General features: G+C 44.6%; 2 protein-coding genes and 1 long non-coding RNA gene across 3 annotated transcripts in view; 1 reads left to right on the forward strand and 2 right to left on the reverse strand.

Moving 5' to 3' along the window:
- LOC119458584 (uncharacterized) overlaps positions 1–21,434 on the reverse strand; it is a 360,297-nt gene that overhangs the window by 221,011 nt on the left and 117,852 nt on the right. The gene's annotated exons all lie outside the window — the stretch shown is intronic.
- Positions 1–21,434, reverse strand: part of LOC125946624 (uncharacterized) — a 203,621-nt gene that overhangs the window by 119,944 nt on the left and 62,243 nt on the right. The window lies entirely within an intron of this gene.
- On the forward strand, positions 16,029–19,663 carry LOC125946626 (uncharacterized). Its single transcript, XR_007467719.1, has 3 exons — positions 16,029–16,402; positions 17,365–17,474; positions 18,011–19,663. It is a non-coding gene; the product is annotated as an uncharacterized LOC125946626 (long non-coding RNA).

A 21,434-nucleotide genomic window follows, 5' to 3' on the forward strand; every position in this document is an offset into this window, starting at 1 on the left:
AATCCGCAAAAAAGTTTATTTAATAGTTTGACAGTTACATTTCTTGATAAAACATCGGTAGGAATTGTTTTCATACCCATCGCTTTTGAATCTTCACCGGTATGAATAGCTCCCACTTTGTGGTTGTAAATATGGCATTGAGCGTAGTTATCTGCGCACACTTCATGGTAAGCACTGCAGACAAATTGCACGCTCAAGCCCATCGTGATAGCATGCAATACTTCCAGCACAGCAAAAATGCTTTCATTCATAAGTTAGCCCCATTCTTGCGCCCGGATTTCTTGCTACACACGATAGGTTGAAGAAGTGGATTGGCTCGTGTGCATGGAGAAATTAGAGGCACATAAAATGTTACACAAATTATTGAAAAATGTATTACACTCAGAAGCAGCATGTCCCAATAGGTGAAAATAATGTAGTGTGAACAAGAAATAGAACGAACACTATGTAAGCAATAGCAACATACATTGCAAGAACTAAGAACTGGATGCAGATGCTTGTGGCAAGAATCCACTAAAAATAATGTAACATTCACAAACTGCTCCCTCCTAAGGGAACATCAAGTGAAGGAAATTTGTCCTGCACACGTTTTATAACATGTACTACAGCACTGCTACAAAGGAAATGACACTGTCACCGAGTAAATTATCGCCTCTATGCACATAGAGTGGTATAAAACACCGTAAATTTCATACGAAATGGCTCCAACACCATTGAGGTTAGGGATGTGTAATGAATGTGTTGAGACACTAGTTATGTTATCATAAACACATCTACGCAATTGTAGTGGTAGGACAAAACACTCACACTTTTCGCCATCTTTAGAACGTTTAACATTGTTTGACATTCCACCAAAATTAAAATCGGAATTGCGGCACGGTTGGACAGCTGTTACGAAATTTCTTACCTACTAAATCTCAAGGATATCCTCGTTCCGTTCAGTTAGTTATGGCACAGTCTTTCCCATCCCCAATAAATTCAATCGGATAGTGCATCACGGCTGGGCACAGAAAACGACGCGGATCACTGAAGTGTGCTTTTTTTGACTCCATGACTTCATTTGTATTTGAACGTTGGGTGTGACACGACTTCAGCTTCGCGCGCGGCTTCAGAAGGCAGGCACTTTCACATCATCCTACCTTCGAGAACAAGGACTTCAAGTATCGTCTAATAAGTGTGCAGTGGTGGCATTTACGAGGAAACCAATGTCTCCATATGCAATATCCGTAGACGGACAGCTGATCTCGTACAGCACAAGTCACAGATTTTTGGGGGTGGTTATTGACAGAAATCTCTCCCGGACCCCTCATGTGAATTGTGTGAGAAAACGTCGGACGGGAATTTGCCAAACGTTTAAGTTCCTAGCAGGAAAGACCTGAGGAGTGTCTGTACAAGCTATGCTGCAACTGTAAATGGTCCTCTTTATTGGATTTCTGTGGTACAGCCTACCATTCATCTCCAACACCTGCAGAACTAACCTTAATTTAATCGAAGGCATCCAAGCCCAAGCTCTCAAGATATGCCTTGGTCTACCGCGGAGCGCGTCAACGACAGAAGTTATTGCAGTCGCTCAAAATTACACTATTAGAACGCATATTGCCATTGAAGCAATGCGTGTGCACATACGACACTTCACCCGGACAACTACCCACCACCTCGCAAGCCTCCCTGTAGAAAGGCCCCACACGACATTCAGTGCAACTGTCTTCGTGCCCCGTGCCTGTCTTACGTCAGGGTACGCACATGCGGCAAGACCTTCAATTCCGCCATGTTGTGTGAGTCGTACTCAAGTGAACCTTACAATCCCAGGACTTCAGAAAAAGTCGAACTTACGCCATCTGCACTGAAGCAACTTTGTTTACTGCTCTTGTATCAGAAATACAATGACTGCACACACGTATATACTGACGGCTCAATTACTCCAACCAGCTCCGGTGGCGCTGTAGTTATCGCAATAATGGGAATAACTTAGCTGTTCAAAACTTCCCATATTACTACGTCTACGGGTGTAGAGCTAGCGGCTCTCTGCGGTGCACTTCATGTGATAAATACAGAGAGTCCTGGAAAATGGGCCGTCTTCTGCAATTCAAGGCCGGCCTTACGGTGTGTAGTCGTTTCGCTGAAATGGAACTCATGATCAGCTGACGTAGGAAATCGTGGAACTTATCCATCACTTGAGGAAAAAAGGCCGTGCTATCTCTTTTCAGTGGATACCAGGCCATTGCGGTATGATTGGAAATGACAATGCAGATAAGGCAGCTCGCACGTCAAACCAAGAAGACCACTGCGTCCGCATTCCTCTCCCAAGGACCGACGCTGCGAGACAGCTTCGCTTTTTAGCACACACACTCTCGTTAGCTGAGTGGAATACTGCACATACAAGGCGCACCAGATTGAACAGACTAAGCCCTTCGCTGCAACACGGACCTCCGACTGGACTGCACCGACGCGAGGCTTCTCTCCTGTGTCGGTTGCGGTTGGGAGTTGCCTTTACGAAAGCTTATTCAACACTAATTGGAATGGCTGACAGTCCTGCATGTGATGTCTGCGGATGCGAGGAGAACATAGACCACTTATTGGGCCGCTGTCCTCAATTTGAAGCAGAAAGACAATCTAGGATTAACGCATTCAGGTAACTAGATGATCGTCCTCTGAGTGAACAGATTATGCTATGTATAGAACACCGTCCCCACCGATCATCGGCTGAGAAGGCAGTGAAGGCACTTTTGGGCTTTTTGAGAACGTCTGGTTTAACGAGCGCCTCTGACTCTGCAGTACGGACCATGCACGTCTCCCTAACCCCACCCTCTATCTCTTCTTTCTCTTCCCCTTCTTCCTTCCCCCAGCGTAGGGTAGCCAACCGGACTCTTGACTGGTTAACATCCCTGCCTTCCTCTTATCCCTCTCTCTCTCTCTCTGAGCTTCCACATCTAAAACAAATCGGCAAATGCTGCACAGCTCGGCACGTGAAATGGCGTCGCTTACAAAAAAAAAAAAAAAAAAAAATCTGCCATATCAAAGCTCCAGCTATTCCTTGCGTCAAGCACTTCAATGCTGTGCAGTGTTTGAGAGTCGATATAAATATAATCAAGTATAGTGTTGGGCTGCTGACAGGGTAAAAACCTTTGAATCGTTGAGTGCGAGAGCCGACGCGCCGCGGGCCCGTAATAGAGCACTGCACGGGCTCGGGCTTACCCGAAAGCCCGAGTCCGGCCCGGCCCGTGGGCCGGGCCGGGCCAGGTAGAACTGTTTTTTCACAGGCTCGGGCCGGGCTCGGGCACGGCGTGTGCTTTTTGACCCGGGCTCGGGCCGGGCTCGGGTTTTTTGACGCGGGCCCGGCCCGGGCTTCGGCTTTCTGGTGGCGTGCATGTAACGTGCGGCGAGTTATTCTCGGGCGTCTCACATCTGAAAAACATCATTTTTCGGTCTCGGGCCGGGTTCGGACCGGTTTCGAGTCAGGCTCGGGCCGGGCTCGGGCCTAAGGTAAAGGGGTCGCAGGCCGGGCCGGGCGGATAACGTAGATTATGTCCGGGCCCGGGCCGGGTCCGGGTCTCGCCATAAAATTTTTTATCGGGCTCGGGCGTGCAGCCCAACGTAAAAATCGACCCGTGCAGTGCTCTAGCCCGTAACCAGGTCGGGGGGCCATAGAGCTCCCTGCAAATGCTACTAAAGGTACCTACTGTGGCGCCACTGTACGTGAGCTGCAGGCACGGCAGTTCAACCATGGTACAGGCAGCATCGGTAGAGTGTACTAGAATTCCTTTAATTTTCTAGTTAACTGCGGCAAGGGAATGGTGGTTGGCGTACGATGCATTAACTAAGCTTCTTCTTTTTGGCTTCAAACGGCTTTGTGACTTCGTGAACCGATCGTTTTCAACAAATAATTGCTTTATAAACGCTACAATTCCCGGTAAATAAGAATGTTCGCAGAGTCTTATTGCCTTCTGAATTTAGAAAAATATGCATTGCTTTTCAATTTAGTGTAATAAAGGCAAATAAAAGATGTAAACAAGGCCACAAGAACGTCTGAATCCACAAGCGAAAGAGAAATTCATGTACTAACTGGCATTCCTGTTGCAGTAAAGCGGTCGCAGCACCGGAGTTCCCTCTGGTAATTTTAGTAGGAAACTCTATTGGCGTGTTCTAGGCAAGTGTGGGGCCCCTAGCGCCCCAAACATGTGGTCTTGGCGGATGACGGAAGTGTCATCGCACGTGTGCGATGAGTTCACACCCAGTGCGATTGGCCTTTGTTTCTGACTTTAGGCTTTTCTTCCATTCACCCTGTCACTGCCGGAGCTTCAGCTGCTTTCCATCCTTGAATGCAGATGGCAGTAGTGGTCAGCTCGCTGACCCACGAGAACGACGACATGCAGGAATACATCACAAAAACTGGCTTGCCCAAGAGTAGGCTGTTTCGCAATAAAATATATTGCAACTGTTCCAATGAAGTTATCTCTGATGTATTTTTTTTTACTTTGCAGAAAGGCCACGAACTATGAAGGATGAATTCACTACGCATTGGCGTGCCATAAATGTGAGATGTCCTTCGGTTGTAGGACTGAGGAACATCGGCCTCTCGTGCTCCAACGATTCGAGCAATGCTTCGCATTACGCAGACGTCAACTAGAGTTGAGTCTGCTAAATTTTCTTGAACACACTCTGCAACCGATCAGTCATGTTCGTATTGTTTAATCAAATAATATATTAAACCAAAGTAGAGCGGCGGCCACTGTATATCACCAATGCGACACGTTACGTTTCTGGATTGTGATATCCTGCGTTTCTCTAGGCCTCGAACTCACTGTGCCTTTGCTTATGGAGGACACAAAGAAATTAACAGCGGCGAGTTTGTGCTCATAATGTGCCGCTATCGAACGCCTACAACACGACCCGCCAGCAAACGGGTCCCGTCTCGTTCGGCCTCGTACTACAGTCCTGTTGCTGAATCAAGAGAGTACTTTGGTGGTAATTTTGTTCAATGGGGCACGTTCTTTTCCTCTTTGCTACATCAATTTATGGAATTTTCTAACAAAGCGTGCGTCTGTGGAATAGATGCAACCACGCTTCATCAGCCTACGTGGCACCTTCCAGTAGCCTTTCAAGAGGTTCTAGATGCAAGGAGTGTGCTTTATTTTTTCTTGAAACACCAACGTAGTGCAGCCCCACTCACAGAATTCATTTATGTACTAATTTTCGGCTCTGTGTTCAATTGTTGCGTGTATGTTATACCGCTTCAAAATTAAGCAGGTACACTGATAGAACAGTAGCCGGGTCACTCAGAGCACAACAGTAGTGGATTCGACTTTCTTCATAAGCACTAATAAACAATATTCGCCGATAGCGTACCCAGAGCAACGAAACAAACTTCTTCATAAATTTCTAATTAAAAGAAAGAAAGGACAACAACTTGCCTTAAGTCTACAAAGAGCAATTCTTCCACACGGAAGAAGTCTGCCAGTCATTTTCAGAGAAACAGAAAGTGCTCCGGCTCGAATGAGCTCTGGCATTCCAGCCGTGTAAGGACGACGTGCTGTTGGAATAGTTTACAACTACTGGAATAGTTTACAATGGCTCTACGGAATGTCGCCAACTGAAAGCCGTCGCAACTGCAGCAACAAAATGAAGTCGTAAGGGCTGCCTCGTTCAGAGGCCCCGCCTGCTGCGACTTGTTAGCCACACCTGTGTTTTGGGGCAATATACTTAACTTCCGGTGACTTCAACCAGTGAACTTTAATGAATAAATTAAGGAAATTACATTCAATAAACATTGCACTGTATGCCGAATCATTTCGAGCAACTCCACCTCCTGATTAACACGTTCCAAAGCAGCAATCTTTAGGAGGTGTCGTCAATAAGTAAGAACAAAAAATGTACCCGCGAGCAGCAAAGCCATTAGAGCAGGTGACGCCGCAAGGACGCTCAGGAAAGGCATCGTGGTTCCTGAAAGGAGACCAATAAAAATATTTTCTTTACAACCAACACTCCTTACCAATGTGCGTGTTAGCCTATATGTCATCGTATGGGACTGACAAATATACTGTGAAGCAATGGCTGAGCCGAAATTTTTTTTTCAAAATTGAATGTTATAAATGCAGATAAGTTATAACTTCGACAAACTATATTTCAGACATTGATGCGTGTAAATGACAAGTGTGCGTCCGGTACTGTAATTGCGACTGTGTCGAAGTTCGATTTCCGCACCACTGAACCAAAACCGCGTAACTCATTGCAGTTATTTGCTTCTTCCATCTCATTCCCGCATGTGCACTGATAATAAAACCGGAAACGAACACTAACGCCTGCAGATGTTTCCTAGCACTCGTTTAGGGTGAACCTTATACTATTTGCGGACCTGTTCGGGCCCAACGTTTACGGCTATAGCGCCAGAATGATGGAAGTTTATAGATTATCCAACTCCTAGCCTAAAACTGATGTGCATTTGTAAACGGTATACAAAAGCCCCAAGCTCATGTGTCTATAGAACACGGCAGGAGTGTGCACCCTCTCTCACTTGCCCCGTGTACTGGAGGTCGCTGTATCACGGCCGCTGGATAAAAAAAAAAAAGGTACCTTTTCTTTTATGCAGCGGCCGTGGCTGTATCAATGCAATTTCTTTTTTAGCAAGCGATGCTTTACTGTCATATCATCATTTGTCACCTGGCCCTCTTTTCCGTGCAAACCGCCACTCTGTGGGGGATGCGTCGTTTTAGGCGTGTGTGCGCTTTTCAATCAATTGTCCACAAGTGATGCTCACCTGAACCAACGTTGTAAGAACCAACTCAACTCAACAGCTTTCTATCTCCTCCGACCGAGGAGTGTGCATGGAGTCTCCAGGGCAGTTTGTCCCGAGTGGCGGTCGCAGGAAGTAACTGCGCTGCAACATTGTCTCCGAGATCGGGCTCCCTAGCTCAATCTGCGACCCGGATCTCGGAAGTCATGGCTGCTGTCGCAACTATCTCTTGCGTCATCGCGCTAAGCGGGCAGCGGGGCCAGCGCAGCTCGCGCGTTGGTTCAGCGCGCTGCCTTCAGTCCTGAATGAGGTACGCCAAATGAATGCTTTCAGCACGCCTTATATTCAAGAACGTTGAGTTTTACCGTATCCGGTTACATATACTGGACGGGCGTTCATAATTTAGCTCAGATAAATTCATTGACTTCACATGTTTTTTTACTACGCATCCCGCGTCAAACTATATGTGTTCGCGACGGCTTGCTCAACACCTCCTAAGTAAGATTGAAAGCCTTCTTGCTCCGACGGTGATGTCATCGCCGTTGTCCGACACTTCTCGCCAGCTGGTGAAATTCCGCGGCGGCTTTCTTCTTTAAGCCGTGAGCGTTCATGCTCCTCTTTCCAGATGCACCTTTTTCTTTTTTACGTGAACAATCATGACATGCACTTGGCGATGAGCACCGTTGTACCGACTACACTAATCCTAGATGTTAATTGAGTACGATTAGTTGTAAATCTAACCAATCCTGACCTCGGATACTACCGAGCGAAATTGCGCTAACCAGGGCAAAATATATAAAAGCTTTAGTTTCTCTTGGCTATCTACAGGCAGGCATTTTATTTATTGCGTTCCAGTAAGAAATTACTAGAAGGCGTCTAAAAATTGGTCATGGGTGTGGCATCATGCCGTGCTGATACCTGCTCAAACATCAAATTATACGTGTAGCGTTCACTGCAGTCACGGCAATTTCGCTCAAAGAAAGATGGCTTTCAATACATAGCACGATATCAAATGATTCAATTGTCAGCACTTATTATAGCGAAGCAGCCTTTGCGAACTTCAGGCGCGTATATGAGTCGGTCGGTCGGTTGGTCGGTCCGCATAACTTTGATTTCCAGAGCACGAGCGATCTGCGTAATTATTTTGTATGTCAACATTGAGCTGCAGTGAAACAGCTAAAATTCTGCCTTTTACGTCGTGGGCGCACCGACTGAAGTGGTGTCTACAGCACTTTTCTGCGATAAGTTTCCATGAATCAATAGAGCTGCAGACTTTTGAGACCTTGCGGTCTCAAAAGTCTGCAGACCTATTACGCTCCTCGTATTACGCATCAAATCAAGAAGAAAAATAAGCTTTCAGTAAATATTTGCGGAACTTTTATATGAGTGAGAAACGCGTTGTGGTTTCTAAACACATTACATTTAACGTGGATTCCAGGTTCGCCAAATGTGAACTTCGTGCATGTGACGCACAGCTCGACCATAAGACACTGGGAAACAATTCAGCTAACGGCGCTTTCGAGCACTTCCCTCCGAAATGGCATGCAAAACCCGTAATCAACTGACCCTCTTAAACGTGCCCCTCGGGTAACCCCTTGGATGCCACCTAATTTTCGCAGCGTTAACTCTGCGGCACGTTTGACTCATTCGGCACGTTGGGCAAGCACACTCGTTTCGTAATATACGCCCTGCAAGGCTTGCATAAGTAATTTGCAGGTGTTGCACTGCGGAACCCGAGGTCGTGGGTTCGACTCCCGGCTACGCTGGCAGAATGCAATAAAGCTCGTGTCCCGCGCTTTGGGGGTCACCAGGTTGGTCACCAGGTTGGTCACCAGGTTGGTCACCAGGTTGGTCACCAGGTTGGTCACAAGGTTGGTCACCAAGAACACTAAGTGGTAAAAAGCTTTCCCGCGCCCCCCACTATATGGCGTCCCTCCTAAGCCACTGTTAATTTCGGAACGGTAAAACTCTGCAATTTATTTTCCTCTACCATCTGCTCATTCTCTAGTGAGGCTTAGCAGGTCCGACATGCTCTGTAGTGACTCACTTCTTTACCCACAGTGTTATTAAAGCTTTCCCCTTCCTTTCGCCTCCATTTCGGAAACTGCGAATGTGACGACGCTCTACTCAATGCAGCCCAACATTGCTGTGCCTCCCTTGCTTGAATGTACTTTTAGAGCGTTTAGCTTTCTTTGGGAACTAACTGCGATTTATTCGTGTATAATTGTTTTCGTGGGCCGAAAATTGTGCAGTATAACAGCGCGGCAAAACCGCACTGTCGTACTGGGGTTACCCTTCGATGGTACCGCATAGTGATACGATATATAGTAAGGGGAGCGTTCTTACATTGTTACCTCGTGGCAGTTACCGTTTTGAGAATCTGTTGCTGAGAAGCTGCGCCTCTGATTGAAGATGCAGACCTTGCCGTTTGAAATATATCTGAGACACCTACGTGTAAATGTTGCCGATAGCCACGACGACAGCATTCGGCTACTGATATACGTCTGTGTCATTTCTATAGCGTCGAGCACCTGACTCCAGTTAAACCCACTTATAGGCTAGAATGTTATCAGACGCAAAGACGCTTCGAACACGCCTTTTTGCCTTGTATGTTGGCAAATGGGATGTCCTCGTGATTCACTTTGCCACTTACAACACGTCCAAAATATATTACCTTTTCTACGAGATATTATTGCGATAGCACTTATATAGACACTCAAAGCACATTTCTGTCGTCGCCGTCGCCGTGAGGTTCCGTATAAAGTCCAACGGTGATAAAATCGTCGCCGCGCGACGTACGCTGCGTGCGCGAGTGAAAGCATCCGAGGGTCAGCCGGCAATTGCGGCTCAATGTAGCGCATGCGAGGGAGGGAGGAAGGCAGCGAGGCACGGGCAGCGAGGCACGGGCAGCGAGGCAGTGGGTGTGTTCTGATCCGTCGGCTGCTGCTCACAGTGCGGCCGCGCGGGCACCGTATCTTGGAAGTGATCTGCGAATCGGGCGAAATGCAAGCCTGCGCAGGCCTCATCTGCGATCTGCGATGGGGACAATGTGCATGCGCCGAGTGCCGGTAGTTTCGTATGCGCCGGTAGTTTCTAGCGCGAAGGTCATAAATAAGCTAGAGTACTACGGTATTCGCGGTATTACTTTATATATAGTCAAATCTTATTTAAAGTGGCGAAGTCAGCTTGTTGAAATTAATCGCATCTGCTCCCAGATCAAGCAAATAAAAGTTGGAGTTCCCCAAGGCAGCATACTGCGCCCCCTTTTTTCCAACGTCTATGTAAGCGACCTTGTTCTTGTGGATAGTAAACGAAAATATATAATCTACGCCGATGATACTACTGTGCTTTTTTCTCTAAAAGTATTGCAAGCTTAATTTCAACCGCAAATTCCGTCCTTGCTAAAATACATAGATAGTCACTGGACATTGGCGTAAAAATTAACACTGACAAAACCAAAGCTATTTTATTTCAAGACATGAGTAAATGCGCGAACTTAGAGACCAACATTTTTATTGCCACTTCAAGAATTGGGCTTGTCCGGTCTGCGAAAACGCAAGTTTTTTTTTTTTTTTTTTTTTTTTTTGATAGCTAGATGTCATGGAATGATCACATAGACTTCCTTGCAGGAAAACATGCCCAAGTACCTGGAATACTGTGCAGTTCAAAACCGCTACCACGCAAAGTGAAACTTCTCTCATATAATGCGCTCTTTCTGAGTCACATACACTAATGGTGTCAGGTGTGGAGTACGACGTCTGCTACCAACATAAACCAATTGTTCCTGCTTCAAAAAAGCTAATTCGTACTATTTGTAATGCTGCACCTCTCTTCAAACACATGAAATTACTCACTCTGCACTCTCTGTTAGACTTTAGGCTGTCGTTAGCCTATCCTAAAGACTAGAAACAAAATCAGTCACACATTATGAGTCGATTCTTAACGCAGTTAATTAGAAATAGAACAGAATACAGCCCACGGTCACCTGAACACTGGCATGTTCCACGTCCTCGTAGTATACTTTTCAAATGTTACATCATCGCTTACCACGCCTGTTAAACTCGCCCATGCGCAATAACATATCGATGCGACTTGTTGTCCTGTTTCGCGTTTGTTTGAATCTTCCAGTGATAATTGAACATTTGTTTGCTCATGTGTAAAACTGCGATTTGCGTGGCTTGTTTTTTTTGTTTTTTTTTTTTTTTTTTTTTTTGGCTTGTAGTGTTTTTCTTCTATTTGCAATTTTTTTGCTGGCGCAAACTTAAGCCAACATTCTATTGTATCCAAATGTATTATTTCTGTTGTCGGTGCTGAATTAGTACCTGTGCCTGCCGCTGTTGCGCCCAGACTGCCTTTTTTTTTTTTTTTCAAAATACCTTACAGGCCCCATGAGGAGCATTGAGTAAGGGGGGCATCACTGCAAGACAGTTTTACACGTGAGTTCCAAAACTCGAGGGCCACAAAAATGAGCACAAATCCTCGTCGCAAAACAGGACTGCAAATGAAGAGGACGCGTTAGCGTATAAAACATAGCCAAAAGTTATCACGCATATTGCTCGCGCACATATCGAACATATGTGCACTTCGAAGTATGAAAGAAAAAAAATACAAACAATACGTAGATAAACAGAAATAACAGGCCCGTCAAGTTGCTATGTGCAACATTTTCCTTAAATCCCCCATAAATTGTATGTTTATGGAAATCTAGGCAAATTTAAGGTCAATTTGCCCGCTGCTGCTGGCGCGCTTTCTCACTCCGGTGTCTGCACAGCGAGTTTCCGCGGCCATCGGGCGAGACGTGTTCATGTTTACCTGTGAGCGCGTGACATCGTGCTTGTCTATTTAGTTATTAAGCAAATTTTATACTTTATATGGCCAAATAAACTACTATCCTTGCTTCGTATCGTCATCATCGTCATCATCAGCGTTATTTATCTCTACTGCAGGACGGAGGCATCTTCCGGCGATCTCCAATTACCCCTGTCTTGCGCTATAGCCGATTCCAACTTGCACCTGCGAATTTCCTAAATTCATCACTCCACCTAGTTTTCTGCAGTCCTCGACTGCGCTTCCCTTCTCTTGGTATCCATTCTGTAACTCTAATGATCCACCGGTTATCCATCCTACGCATTAGATGGCCTGCCCAATAGCATTTTTTCCTCTTAATGACTCCTAGAATATCGGCTTTCCCCGTTTTCTCTATGATCCACACCGCTCGCTTCCCGTCTCTTAACGTTAGGCCTAACATTTTTCGTTCCATCGCTCTTTGTGCGGTCCTTAACTTGTTCTCGAGCTTCTTTGTTAACCTACAAGCTTCTGCCCCATATGTTAGCACCGGTAGAATCCAATGATTGCACACTTCTCTTTTTAACGACAGTGATAAGCTCCCAGTCAGGATTTGGCCATGCCTGCCGTATGCACTCCTACACAATTTTATTCTTCTGTAAATTTCTTTATCATGATCAGGATTCCCCGCGAGTAACTGTCCTAGATAAACGTACTCCTTTACAGACTCTAGAGGCTGACTGGCGATCTTGAATGCTTGTTCCCTTGACAGGCTAGTGAACATAGTCTTTGTCTTCTGCATATTAATGTTCAATCCCACTCTTACACTTTCTCAGTTAATGTCCTCAATGATTTGTTGTAACTCGTCCCCGTTGTTGCTCAATAGCACAATGTCATCTGCAAACCGAAAGTTGCTGAGATATTCGCCGTTGATCCTCACTCATAAGCCTTCCCAGTCTAAGTGCTTGAATACTTGTAAGCATGCAGTGAAGAGCATTGGACAGGCTGTGTCTCCTTGCCAGACCCCTTTCTTGATAGGTAACTTTCTACTTTCCTTGTGGATTGCTTGCTTCGTATAGCTCTCTACTAATTTGCTATCGCAATCGATGCTTCGCCTTTCTGGCGAAACTGCAACGTAGCTGGTCCGTAGTTCAGTTTTACTATAATTTTCTCACACCATTTAAAGAGTGTTGCACATGGACGTGTCTGATTACAAAACTATGCGTTGCTGTATTTTTCTGGTCATCGTTTGCCTCCATGGCCTCTTGTTCGGCAGCAAGCGAATCGGTCAGTGAGGCGATCAGCAATGTATTTCAAGGCCTTCAAGGCGCTTTTCTGAAGTCACCCTAAGCAATCTGAGAAATAACATGTATACGCTAACTTACCTGCGAATGACCTGTTCCTTCGTTGCTTCGTAAACGAAGCAAGACGTTTGCTTCGTCTCCGTCTTTCGCGACTTTTTATTCCTTCATGCCACGCTAGAGCGAGAGCTGGATGACGCGACGGCCGATTTCTATTTGCATTGTGTGCATTATTTGCAGGACGTCGGCCCTTTTGCCCTTCAGGCAAAATCGCAAAAGGGCACCCCTATCCTAAATTGACAGGTGGAATACCAGATAAATTTCCATTAAGTTCTCCTGCATGCCTGGCCTTTTGGTACTGTAATTGCCATTTTTTTGGCACCTTGAGCCCTGCTTGTTTGCATCGTCTTCGAAGATGCACTAATTCCCGCAGTCACCACTCGTATGACAAGTTTAATTCAACAGCGCATATAACCAATTGTCCGCCCTATATATATATATATATATATATATATATATATATATATATATATTTCCTTATTTTCTCCTAAATTAACACAAAATCATTTCCAAAATCTGCTGGGCAAATAGTCGAAGCTAGTATTGGCTCATTGTACATATTTGTTCTGTTAGCAACAGAATACACAGAAAACTTCGTCATACATGATCATGATGTCCCCAAAGCAATTGCGATCAACACTCAAGTGTCAATATAAAAGAAATCAATAAACATAACCCTCACCCTTCGAAAAATAGAAACGCGTGATACAGAATAGGAAGTTGTTAGTCATTTTGCTTTCAAGCGGGTACTGTGTATTCCATACAGTACCCTAGCTAGTATTGGCTCATTGTACATATTTGTTTTTTAGCAACAAAATACACAGAAAACTTCGTCATACATGATCATGATGTCCCCAAAGCAATTGCGATCAGCACTCAAGTGTCAATATAAAAGAAATCAATAAACATAACCCTCACCCTTCGAAAAGTAGAAACGCGTGATACAGAATGGGAAGTTGTTAGTCATTTTGCTTTCAAGCGGGTACTGTATTCCATACAGTACCGATTAATAAAAAGGGGGCCTTTTGGTTCCCTTTCTTCTCCTTCATTACATAACGAGGGCTCGAACCGGCAACATTGATGCATTCAGGTAGCGTATGTGGGTTTATTGACCAGTTGCCTTCACCCATAAAGATCACGTGCTCGTGACGTTTACGGCAGAAAGGATCATCCGCCACCTAGGTTTGTGAGTGGTGGCGCTGGCTAACACTCCCAGGTTTAGTTCTAATTGTAAAACGTAAATACCCCAGAAAATGGATGGGAAAACGGCGCCAGAGTAGCTCAATGGTAAGAGCATCGCACGCGTAATGCGAAGACGTGGGATCGTTCCCCACCTGCGGCCAGTTGTTGGCGTCATATATATATATATATATATATATATATATATATATATATATATATATATATATATATATATATATATTACGGGTGCTATTGTATTACCTACAAAAAATGTTGCTTTAACAAGGCTTGAGCGTAGCGAACATGTCATTTTTGCAGAGTTCCTAGGTGATGCTAACATACCTTTCCTTTAATAACCTCCGTTTCAGATTAATTATTTACTAAAATTTGACAGGTAACCCATTTATTCGCGCCTTCGGGCCAGTTGAATAATGACAAAATTGCAGGCAGTCACATTCTAATGCACCCCCGTTTTTCTTAATCTTGAATATTACACCTTATTGTAGATATCCATTATCAAATTTCAGTGCTCGATCCAGTCAATATTAGAGTAATAGAAAAGAGACGTTCCTCTTGCATTCCTGCTGTTGTACAAAAAATATGCTGCTGTGGCTGGTGTTGAGGTCTAAGGAAATACTAGGAGATATGCCAGAGTGACAGCCCGTTAGCAAATAGGTGTAGGCGCAACCCTTGCCAATGTTATTGCGATCGAAAACGTTACTGCAGAAGCTATGGAACTTCTTACATCACACCTCTCGGCGACTATTACTCAAGTTTTGCTATTCCGGATGGTTCAGTTTTTGAGCTTGATACCAAATCCCAATGTTTCTTCTCAGATTCATGTTCATCGCTTCGATCTGAATACTGAGCCGCTGACAGCTTCGGCGCCTGTTATGGCATGGAAGTGCTGAAAATACAAGACCATCAACTACAAGTCATCAGACAACCTCCGAATGGTTCTCTGGTTCGCAAGATAACCAGAATGTAGAAATTGATTCTCGGACCCTTAAACGTGCAAGATTTCCTAATACTAATTCTGCCGGCTTTGTCTGTCTGTTCAAAAACCAAAAGGTACCTTAAAGACAATGTTTGAAAGACAGACTTTTTAGAAGAGAAAATTTGGGAGAAAGCGGTGTTTAATGTAATAATTATTTCATCATAGATGTTTTAAAGGTCTCACATTAGAACTTTTTTTTTCTGCAGCGAAAAATTTATTATATTGACAGGTTTTGGTAGCGATGAAGAACATAGTAGTAAATAGTGTGAATCACGAATAAACTTGAAAAACATTTTTAAAATTGAAGTACCACGGCTAGATGCCACAAGCTGTGTCTTCATATGAGTACCCTTACAAAAATGGGTTTGACCTTTCAGTCACCCGCGAGTCACCAACCAGTCACCCCAGTCACCTCCCTGTGCATGGACTCGTCCTTCCTGTATACCTAGTCTGCAGATTTTCTGCAGACTCCGTGTAGACAGCCTGCGGACTTGTCTGTGTAATGTGTGTGCACGCCCAGTGCGCGCGCGTGTGTGTATACGTATACGAATATATATATTCTGAACCATGAAAGGTTTTATCATTAAAAAAACGGTTAGTGTTGCCATTCTTACATTACGAAAACTTTGCCACTGATTCCTATAAGCACAGTCTGACAATGGCAGTAACCTAAGGCAATTAATTAATATTAATTGAAATGAGGTAATGGCTACATAACCTGCATTAAATACAGCAGTGGTACTATGGGTCGATTCACAGCATGGATGTGCGCATACATATATATACAGGGTGCCACACAACGCCATGCGATCACCGTAAACATGGTCGCTTCTGTTGCCGGCCAACAGATGGCGCCACCGGAAGCTCGGGAGTGCCGGCAAAATATACAGGTGCTACTATTTTCCCGTCTTCAGCTGTCGGCATGTCGGTACATGTGCGTGCGCGCTGTATTCACGCCGGCCGATGTGTAGTTTATTGGTGTGTACGCCGTGCCGACAGAAAGTGTGGTGCTTTTTCTGTGTATTAATGATCCAAAACGCCTGGGACCGCGTAATGTAGCGTGCAGTATCTTTCGTGTGCTACGCCGATGATTATCGTAGTTAGGCCCGTTCGCACTTTCTTTGTTCCTGGCTCGTAAAAAGCCTCAGGTACTCTCGCTGAGCTCGCACCGGATCACAGCGCACGGAAGAACTGGTTGAAAGTGGTGCTATCACGTGATATTAGTTCATCTACAATTGTACAGTGCTTACGCTGGATGGGCCGTGCACCGACGGTTCTTGCCGCGGTACCTGTACGATGCCGCGGAACCTGTGACACGAAGGAGTGGTTGCCGAGTACGCCTAACAGGTAAGTCCGGCGCTCGCGCGAATTATTGCAGTCTGTGAAGTGTACATTGTTGTATAGATCGCAAGATGACTAGTAAAGCGACAGAGATGATAGATGTGCTTTCCGAATCTTTGTTGTTTTGTGGCAGTGCAGATATTGCATACAGTTTCATGAAAATTGCCCTGAAACGTGTTGATGTTGGCTGAAGCTTTATCGATTATTTGATTTCTTCTATGAAGTGTCCTAGCGCCGGGGATTGTTTGATCTGAATGGGCACAAAAATTCAAGCAGGAAAAGTTACCGTTTGGGTCCGTAATTTCTCAGCGAGAAATATCGTATAGATATTTCTAGAAGTACGTCGATGTGTTGTCTTCACGGCTAACGACTGCGTGAGATGGCACCCGATTGCTGTGTCTGACGCATTGCCAAATTTTAGCTTATATACAAATTGTTCTATTTATAGAATGTCGTCAGACAGCCTGCATTTCTTGTGTTGGATGTCCTGTGTGTTCTCGTGTATTTGTAAAGGTTTCTGATTTTACTAAGATGCCGAGATTTCGACAGCAATGTTTCTTTTTAAACGAAATATCTTTTTTTGTTCTCTCTCCTGAAAAGGGGGGGAGGGGGTCTGTTCTTTTTCCGCGCATCGTCCTTTGGGACAGTGCTTTGTTGCGCCGCATAAAGAAATTAGGTTTTCGAACGCTTTTCATGTGCTAAAGGATTTTCTTCATAGTACAATTCACATTTCACTTACTACAGATCTGCGTTTGAGTGAAGCTTTTGATAGTAGATTCATGTTTGCTGCAGTGCCATTTACATGTTAAATAACCGCCTGTGATGTAATAATCGGACATTTGTACAGCCAGATGCAGCTTCCTGGAGCTGGTTGTACGAGACTTTTCATAATATAACGTGATCTTGTTAAATCGCAAGTTTGCAGTTAAAACAGAGATTACAGTAAACTGAATTTTTTTATTGTTTAGGAAAGTCACGATTTTGGTGAGCCAGAGGCATCTCTACACCCCATACGAACCTCCGGCACTTCTGCAACCTGACAACACGGCAAAGCGTCTGATCTGCATGCTGCGACAAGGTGTGTACAAAACGGTCACTGCCACCTACACGAGGTCTAGGTTTTGTTGGTATAATTCATACCTGGCAACTTTCCTGAGTTGCCCGACAAAAGCAGGAGGGCTTTAGTTACCTTTATTGTTACAATTTTTTGTAGAATTCTAACATCCGTGCCTGCACAGATTCTGTGTTCTTAATCATATTTCCCTAAGTAGTCAAAATTGTGTACTACATTTTTTTTTTGGTGGTGCGGTGGGTATTGATTCCTATAATACTACAGAGAAAGGGACCTCAGAACAAAAAGCCACAAAAGGTGGTTTAAATGTGTTCGAAGCCCGGAATTCAACATTCCGTAATACAGCACTCTGGATTCCAATTCATCTCTATTCCGCGTCGTCATTGTTGACTTACCAAAATTCAGGAAATTGTTCAAGCTGCGTAACCATTGTATTTTGCCAATATACGGCAAGACATTGTTCCTGATATTGTTTCAGGGTTGTACTTCCCAAGATATGTCCCTAAATTATGTCTCTAAAATTCACTCTCCTTCTTTTACAGAATATACATGCAGCAAGTTCAAGTGCGCAGACCTCAAATTGAAGAGGGCATAGGCTCCATGCTGCAGAAAATGGGGTCCAAGAGCGACTCCTCTTCCAAGGAATCAAGTGGCGAGTAGATATTCTGACTCACTACTTCATCGTTCGTTGTGCTGGGGCAGGCACTGTGACACACAAAGTTAGTGGAAACAAAGCACATGACAAGTGAAGCGCAAACTGTCAACTGAGTTTGGTGAACAAGAAGGAAGAACCTATACCCGAAGCCACTATCATCAGCTGGCTGCGGTTTATATGTGCTAAAAAGGTGGAGATAAGATAATCAGAATGAATCAGAACTTACAAGGTGACCCACTTGAATCATATCGAGCCGATAATATGTTGGAAATTGAGTGACTATAAGTCAGAGCCACAGACGGCTCGCTCACGCAGGCTTCAGCACCAGCCACAACTGTGCAAAATGATTCCCATATCTCTCATCACTTTGCGCTTGCTTCTGACGAGGATTTCCGCACTGTGAAAAAATGGTGTGCAACCGCATCTCGTGCAGTACACAGCCAAGTTGCCTGTGCATTTACTAGGCTGGGAGCATATCTGTGATCCCAGTGCTTCAGATTCCAGCACCAGTGCACAACGTAAGCGCAGTTGCATGTGAGCGGTACTTTGTAAATGACTCCCGCTTCGCACGCAACATGTCCCCAATTTTTCATGTGCGAAGAGTACCGCTCACATGCAACCATATTTACGTAGGATAAAAGTGCTGGTGCTTGAATCAGTGTCTCGGGGAGCACAGATATACTTTCAGCCCAGTAAATGCCCCAGTCAACTTAGCTGCGCACTGCACGAGATGCGGTTACACACCGTTTTTTGAAAGTACGAAAATCCTCCTCAGAAGCAAGCGCGCAAAGTGATGAGTGAGGTAGGAGAAGCATTTTGCATGGTTGCGGCTGCTGCTACAGCCTGCGTGAGTGAGCCATCTGTGTCTCTATCTCATCACCTAACTCAATTTCTAACTTATCACCTCTACATAATTCGAGTGGGTCACCTGGTCGGTTCTGATTTGTTGTTAATATCTTTTTTCTGCCAGTGTGCATGTAACATCCAGCTGAAACTAGCGGCTATGAGTATAAATCCTTATTCACTAAACTAGGCTGACATTTTGCGCTTTACTTGTGTGTTTTAGCTTCCACTAACTTTGTGTGTCACAGCACAACAAACGATGAAGCTAAACTAGAGCCTTTTTAAGCATTGCTTACCTTACTCACTACTTCATTCCTTGGATGACATATTTTTGGTTCGAACCTGGCCGCCATGAAAAAATTACAGACGAATAAAGAGTGCAAAAAATACTATTGCGTCTGTTATTTCATTGCATGTGTGCATGCATGCCAGTTCCCGATAGGTGGGCTACAGAGGTTCTGACAAATGTCTGCTCATTTTCTGCATCCTGTGACCACAGTCTCGACAGACTTTCTGCAGACATTCTGCATCCTGCGGCTACACAGGCTCTGCAGACTTTCTGCAGAAAGGGTGTACCAATTGCCCGCTGGGAGGTGACAGGAAGTGACAGAAAGTCTGTCACCTGTCTGCACGTATTCTGCATCCCGGGTGACTCAGAGTCTGTAAGATTTCTGCAGCAATACTGCAACTTTTTTTGTAAGGGTACATGAAAAAAATAACAATCTCCATCATCTCCCCATGTTTGCTATGGTTAAAACTGCATTTAATTGCTTAAACGCATAGTTGAAGATGAAACTACGTTTATTACATTGCCATGTTCCTGCCGCGTCCGGTATTTTCACGCAGTCTCAGTGATTTCGAAACACACCTCATTGTTACTTTCGGCCGTCTGGGGCGATACTGAGGTCGAGCTCAATTGAGCGTCAAATTTCTCGAAAGCGGATGAAAATAATATGAATAAACCACCTCTCCACAGGTACACATGCACCGTACTTCATACCGAGAATGAAGATTTTGCGTAATCACTTGGGAGCGAATTTCGAAAAAAAAAACGATGAAGGCAATGTGCAATGTATTGTAGAAGGGGACTTAGGAGGATATGTCACTCATCGAAAGTACCTGCGTAATTGCTGGTGCACGCGTGTCTTCCAGAAAGTACTACAAAATTCGTGTCGCACATACAATCAGATTACACAAGGTCCGGTGACAACAGACAACGGATAGAACCATAGATAACCTTCGAGAAACTTCTGATACATGCAGGCTGCTCTGAGCGATAACATTTAACATTTGTTAGCCGGTGAACAGGGGTCACCCGAGTAAGATAAGTCAATATGTTCCTTCCCAGTTTACTCATGACATTATTGTTTTAAAAAAAATTGGCTCTCAAATGGCCAAAATTCTTTCTTAATAAATTATCGTTTATTTTTATTAGACCATCCATCGAGAATTGCAGCTCTTGCTTCTTTCATGTCTACAAAATGCCACACAGGAAAAATATCCTATCCGTATAAGTATACGGAGTGCGAGAGACTAGCGATAGACCACACTTTTCCTGGATGTTCCCCTTAGTTGATGTATACTTGATGCTGGTGTGCAGTACATTCGTTACTTTGATACAGCGGTCACATCTTGTACGGAAGAAATTGTTTGCCTGGGCACCAAGCATCATGTGGGGGGTTTTATCGCCTGGAAAACGGTTGTCGGGCTAGGCAATTCATATTTTTGTTGTTGTTGTTAAGCAAAAAACTTGCCATACGTTTTCGCGGTCTTTCTAGATCAACTTTAGAGATCTAACATTTGCCAGTTCAAAAATTTGTGTTCCTGCTTGGTCTGTCAACGTTGCCTCTACCTATCATCTTTAATACTGTATGGCCTCTTATATGATTAGAGGCTCCAGTGCGCACTGCTGTCAATTAGCAGAGATCTCGTCCTAAGCCGTCAGATGTGGTCCTCAGCAACTCCGATAGCGGTGCCAAATGCGACCAACGCCAGGAATCCTTCCCCGCTATAAAAATGAGCGGTGAAAAAGTCAATTTCTCTGTAATATGGATAAAAAACTTCCTCTCTTCAGTGTAATTTGGAACCAGACGGGAGCGTAGACGACGAAAAGCCACTTAGAAAAAGCTTTACAATCAGTGTCCTAGTAAACGGAGTTACCGTGAGTTTGCAGCTGCTACATTCAAGAGAAAAGTTTCGAATGCCAAAGATAAGTACGACAACCAACGTCATGACTTTCTAGCTAAAACCAGAAACAAGAAAATTAGGGGCAGCTTCACACTAGTGGTGCCAAGACTGGGCATACAGCGAAGCTGGCGACCCCACCTTGCTTTATCTCGTTTAGGCCAAGTGTTTGCGAGGTTATGCTTCGAGACTCGGCCGCGTTTTGCGCAAGATCACCCCGCAATCATCGACAGCTCAAGGAGCAATGAACACTCAGTCATTAAAGCATCTGGACGCGCTTCTGG

The sequence above is a fragment of the Dermacentor silvarum genome, chromosome 7 (genome assembly GCF_013339745.2).
Source record: "Dermacentor silvarum isolate Dsil-2018 chromosome 7, BIME_Dsil_1.4, whole genome shotgun sequence".
NCBI classification, from domain to species: domain Eukaryota; kingdom Metazoa; phylum Arthropoda; class Arachnida; order Ixodida; family Ixodidae; genus Dermacentor; species Dermacentor silvarum.